This window comes from Poecile atricapillus, chromosome 3 (assembly GCF_030490865.1).
Source record: "Poecile atricapillus isolate bPoeAtr1 chromosome 3, bPoeAtr1.hap1, whole genome shotgun sequence".
NCBI classification, from domain to species: Eukaryota; Metazoa; Chordata; class Aves; order Passeriformes; family Paridae; genus Poecile; species Poecile atricapillus.
In genome coordinates, this window is record NC_081251.1 from 56993782 (window position 1) to 56999781 (window position 6000).

At 39.9% G+C, this 6000-nt stretch overlaps 1 long non-coding RNA gene across 1 annotated transcript in view; it reads right to left on the minus strand.

Moving 5' to 3' along the window:
• LOC131578275 (uncharacterized) overlaps window positions 1-5686 on the minus strand; it is a 28820-nt gene extending 23134 nt beyond the window's left edge. Inside the window, exon 1 of the long non-coding RNA XR_009277423.1 lies at window positions 5411-5686. This is a non-coding gene — a long non-coding RNA (uncharacterized LOC131578275). The remainder of the gene's footprint in view (window positions 1-5410) is intronic.
• Between the last annotated feature and the right edge of the window lie 314 nt (window positions 5687-6000).

Genomic DNA, 6000 nt, shown 5'->3' on the forward strand with positions numbered 1-6000 from the left:
TCTGGTCCAATCTCACTCACAGCAAGAGTGAGTCTACTCAAGGCCTCCTCAAGCTATGTTCTCAAAATCTCCAAGGATGAGGAGTCTCTAACCTTTCCAGCATTAAGTTGCCTGTGTCAGATACATTTGCTCCATGAAGTAGCTTTTGTGGTGGTCTCCCACCATGGGATGTTACCCGCAGTTATCAGAGGTGAAGTTATAATGGCTGCGAGTAGAACAAACTTCGCCTGTTTATTCCTCTAGATGAGAAGTAAGTGTGGACAGCTTTCAAGAAAGCTTAAACCTTCAGTGAATTTTCCTGAGCTGCAAACTTTCACAAACTCTTCCTCAGGAAAGCTGAAATTAATGTCCTCATAAACAGCAATAGTTCGTTATCTTACCAAATGCCCATTCAACTTAGTCTTAGCATTACAATTAAAGAATACTAATAGCGTTTATCTAGGACATCCTTGACGTAAGATCTGAATCAGACTCTGCAGGTATCGATCTCCCTTTGCTGTGGAAGGAGCTGCCAGTCAATGAGGAAACAACCTTGATTATTTGCCCAGATATGGTTAGAAGGAATCAAGGTCTACGTGTATGTCTTTTAGGAAACATATGCCCTGTACTTGCATCCAGCAGTTAAAAAGAAACTGACAGTTTGCCATTGCTTTCCTTCTTTTCAGCTGAAAGAACCAAGCAGCTGTAACTACAACATCATAACAGGAAAATACAAGACCATTTAAATCTTTACTCTTGTGCATTTCCTGTTCATTTTTGGTGTGCTCATTTCCACACAATTACCAAAAAATTTTCAAAGCTTCCAACAATACTGTCATAAGAATTTAAAAAGCAAATTATGTCCAGGTTTGTCAGATGCCAGAAAAGACTCAACTGTTATTCATAAATCTCTAAGTATAAAGCCCATGACTCCCCACATACTGATAGTGCACAGTGGTCCCATGATAAGCAGCAACATTTCAAAATTCTGATTCTTTTCTTCTGTAGTCTGTTTGCTAACTCCTATTTATCTGGGATCTTCAGATTCAAATCATCAACATGTTGCATGTACTGATAGTAATATCCTGTAGATGTAGGAGTCCTTGACAATTTTCTTCACTTGATGTCTCTAGATCTTCATCTGGCTTCCTTCATTACATATTTCTTTCTGCTCACCTTCGTGGTCCTCCCCACATCCCCTGCTTTCATTTGTTATGCCCCCTTCTTCCCAGCCATATATTCCAGCAAACTACTTTCCTGTGCTTTTCCAGTACTTTTGTCCTGTGTTTTTTAATTCTCTGTCCATAACTGCTTCTAACATTCTTTCCTGGTGGGCATTCTGTCATTCTTGAGCATGCACTTGCACTGAAGATGTCTATAAACCTTAGCTCTTCCACCAAGAAAACTGCTGATTGACCAAACGAGGTAGAGAGAGCAGATGTTCTTGGGGTGAGACTGGAGTCAGCAGAGCACAGAGCAGAAGCAGCAGGTGTTTGATACTCTCCTTTCTTTGACTGTGGTGCGTGTCCCAGCAGGTTTCTAAGAAAATAATTTCATAACTACCTGGAAAATGTCTCACTAATAATAGTCATAATAACCATAGTCATCAGTTCTGTCCAGTTAATCACAGTTATTAGTCTTAAAATTTTCAGGGAGGTTTTTCCAGGCTGAAAACTGGCAGCAGTGCACCAAAGCACAAGTGCACCAGGCAACAAAACCTCAATGCTTTACCACTCCTTGCTTCCTGTTTCTGGAACAGTCGTCCCGTGAAGCATCTCAACAGCCTCATGCAAGAAAGGTCAGTGTCTTTTGTACAGTTTTAATTGGCTGGAAAGTATTTTCTGATTCTCAAGTCTTTGAATTCCAGCTTTGCCAAACGAAGTAGTCCCAGCAGGGTCCCATCTTCTGCATTGCTTTATTTGAAAGGCTCATTCACTTGAGAATGAATTACAACATGTGATAGTAATTAGCTGCGGAAGTCTCATCAAATTCTAAATAAATTCCTTGTGATCAAAATCAGATTAGGCAAATAAATACAGAAAAAATTGATAAACAAAGGCTTCTGCAGAAGTTCATTGTATGAAGAACAGTTAATGAAAGTATTGTGTCCTCAAGAGCTTCCCCAAAGAATGGAAAAGCAGCAGGAACAGAAAGGCATCAATAACAGCAGAATTAACATGCTCTTAAAAGGAAACAGAAATTAAAATAAGACAGGATTGAGGAGCTGGCCAGAGGATGTGGATGGCAAAGCCTGAGTCATTCAAAGATTCCTGGGCCTGGAGGTTACATGATCACTTCTCAGCCTTCTTTAAGTGCGCTGAGATGAAGTAGGCTGGCTTATTTAGTACCAAAAAATACAGCTCTGCTGAGCTTAGTCTACCTCACTAGGGCAGCACTGTTATATACCAGAGGAGAACCTGTCCTACTCATTAGACTCATTCTTGATACCAGCGGGTTGTTTGCTGGCTTTACACCATACAGTAGAGAACATCGTTTGCCCTTACTTAATTTTGAAATAAAATAATCCAAATCCATTTGGAATTTTTTATTTTTTTTTTATTTTCATTACACTCCATGCAGGAAGCTGGGGGGTGGGGAAAAGGGGAAGGGCAGGGGCAGGCCTTTTGCAAAAAGATGACAACCATTTGGATTTTCTATATTTTGTTAAAAAGAAAATGAAGTATGAAATTTAGAGGAGCAAATTTTCTCAGTGAAAATCAAAATCCACTGGGCCATGATACAGTTTCAAGTTATCCCTTTGGGGATTCATAAATCTCTGGTTAATTTGAGGAAAGATACCCTCTAGGGAGATAATACTCTTAATGGAATTGACAAAACAAGCAGAAAATGTCTTTCCAGTCAGATTCACACTACTCCTTACTCAGGAGGAATGAAGACACAACTGAGAGCTCAAGGCAAGGAGTTCTCTTGAGGTTTCTTAAGAACTGGAAGTTGGAATAATCATCTTAGTCATCAAAAGATAAGTATTTAATGTCCTGGATTTTAGAATCAGAGCGTGCAATACTAACTATAAGCCATAGTTGTCAAAGACAGCTTTGTCATTTGGAAGAATATAAATAGAAATGTCCTGAAGCAGAAGAATTTTCTGTCCAAAGATTTCTTTTCTAATTTGAATGTGGAAAAAACAAATATGTATAAATGCAAACAACTGAGGAGCAGCAGGTAAATGAAAGTGAAATATTTCAGTGAAATATTTCTCCTCTTATTGCACAACGGTTTCATGTTGTTCATCCAACAATGAAGGACCACACTTTCAATCTAAGGATATTTTCTCTGGAGAGAGTTCTATTTGGAAGACTTTAGCTCCATCTCTGAAGCAAGGTACCTAGATCTGTGTCAAATAAAATAGTGCCAAATTCATTGCTGTGATGATGGGACAGTCCTACAACAAAGACCACACACAAGACAAAGCAACTTGGTATCCTGAATGGTACTTTCCCAAATCATCTATCTCTGGGCATCAGGGAGGAGAAACATTGAAACTTTTAGCAGGGAAAAAGAACATTTCTCGAAAATGCAGAGGTGAATAACTTGGTCCATGTCAAGGTTAGATAAATTCAGCAGCTGAAATGGACTGTGCACTTTGCTGCATCTGTGATCTTCATCAGGTGAATCAATATGAAAACGTGGCCAAAATCTTGATATTTGGCAGTCAGCTGACTGGATTTGCTAATAAATCAGTCAGTGCATTTATAAAGATCTCTGTGATGATCTTCAGGATTCAAGGATAAAATTCAAACTTCTTTGAATTATGTCTTCAATAGAATACATTTTTGACGGCCTTCTTTCAAAGCACAGCCGTGGGTTTTCAGCATGATAGAAATCTTTCCTCTTATTGGAGTATGATATTCAAAGCTGTGAAGCACTTTCAAACAATATTGTGTTTAAACCCCAAATCTCAGAGCAGCAAGGACATACTCAGAATTAATATAGCCAAAGCATTCTTGACACCACTTCATTTTTCCCAGTTGGTGTGCACACTGTCTGCATGCCAATAGCTCTTAAACAGCAAAGTGTGCCTGGAATAAGTCTCTAGGACAGCTCTCAGAACTGCTGGAATGATTCGGCAGGAAGGTTTTGCTGCTTGGTCACTAATTAAACTCTAGCCTCAAGATAATAATGACTAATCTCTTTTAGCTAGTGTTTTAATATCACATGGAGAGTAGGGCAGTGGTTTGAGCCCTGTTTCCAGCAGCCAGAGGTGATAACACAGAATGCATTTGCACACCAGGAAATTTGTTAGTTTTTTATTTCTTTGTTGCATTGAAAGCCTCCAAAGACTGAAGGATATAAAGGACATGGAAAAGAAAAAGACATAACTGTGACATTTGTTAATGATACAAAACGTCAGAATAGTGGCATGGATGAGCTTCATGACTATCTATAGGCCTATTAGTCATCCCAGTCACTGTTATGTCAGGGCAAGAAACTGTATTCCAGTTTTCTTATACCAGGGCCCAAGAAAATCAGGCTTTTCTTCTACTGACATGTAAAGAGGGTCAGGACCTATGTTCCCTCTCTCCCATTCCATTGTCCTGCAGCAACACATGCTATGTTCTTCAGGCATGTCCTCTTTCATCTCCTGCCTAAAGTCCACCTTCTACACCTCCAACTCAGTCCCATTCCTTCTTCTTTAGGAAAGCAAAGGCTTTGCTTGGTTTGGAGAAGTCCTGAGCTGGAGGTAGATCTGACCTGCTCCTGCCCCAGTGAAATGGAGATCTTACCCACCTCCTGCTCTGAATCTGTCACCCCACCCACTCACCCACCCACCCCCAGTTGGTTGTCATGCACCACCACCTGATGTCTGGCTGTGGGACCTCCTCCATCAGCCCCTTTGCAAAGTTTTCACTGTAAGAATTCACAAAGTAATTATTCTAGGATAAGAGCTTTGCACTGACAAGTGTAACATTAAATCCCACAGCTACATACAATGGAAACTTCTGATCATTACAGTAAACACATCTCTAAATTCAGTTTTAAATCCCTTTGGCATTTCTTCTGGTATGCTGGTTGTTTTTGTTTTTGTTTTTGTTTTTAATAAAGATGAAATTGCTAGAAAATTTGCTTCTGAAGACTTGACCTTGAAAAGAAATTCAAACCCTCACATGTCTAGACTGTGCAGTGGAACCAGTTACTTCCCCTTGCTAACTCCAGCATTTCTCAGAGGACTGCAGTAGAAGATAAAGGCAGCTGGTGACAAGGAGTAGTCAGACAAATGTGTACACTTAGGATACTTTTTCTCTAGAGGATTTCAGCTTTTTTCCTACATTCCTTTGATGAAAATATGGAAATATCAAACTTCCAGAGCAGTCTGGACTTTCTTCTGGACCTCTTAAGAGACAAAGGCAATAAAGACCAGGTTAGGAAATTACTTTTAAAAACCCACAAGCTGTTTTCTGCAAAAACTTACCTGCTCCAAAACCCCTGCTGATGTAAAAGAAGAGAAAAAGCATGAGCTGTTTTTCAATATCAACCCTGTTAAATGACATCTTACAAGCACTTCATAAAAGAAATCCACTCGACTATACAACAGCTGTAGAAATTTGCAGGCATGCATTAAAGCACACTGAAAGCTGTGCTCAACATTCCTCCCCAGTCACATGGAAGCTGGCTGCTCCTGTGGTCACACACGTGAGGCAGGAGCACTTGGCTGCAGCCTGTGGAACGCTCATCCGTGACACGTGAGGGTGGTTCTCCCCCAACACCAGACTTCCCCCTGGCTTTTCCTTCCTCCTGCAAATGTCAATTCTACAGTTATCCACTTCTTAAAATATTTTCATTTATTTATCACTGCTATTTTGAACTATATAACAAATTCTAAACCCATCTCAGCTTTTACATGAAGGGTTTTTTTTGAACAAAAATCTCAGAGGAGACAGGGAGTCTGGAACAGCCATCTTAGTGCTGAGGGAGCCTTGCAGCACAAATCCTCACAGGCTGCTTCATTAATTAATAATCTGTAAGCATTTAATTGGTACCACTGGATATGTTCAGAACATA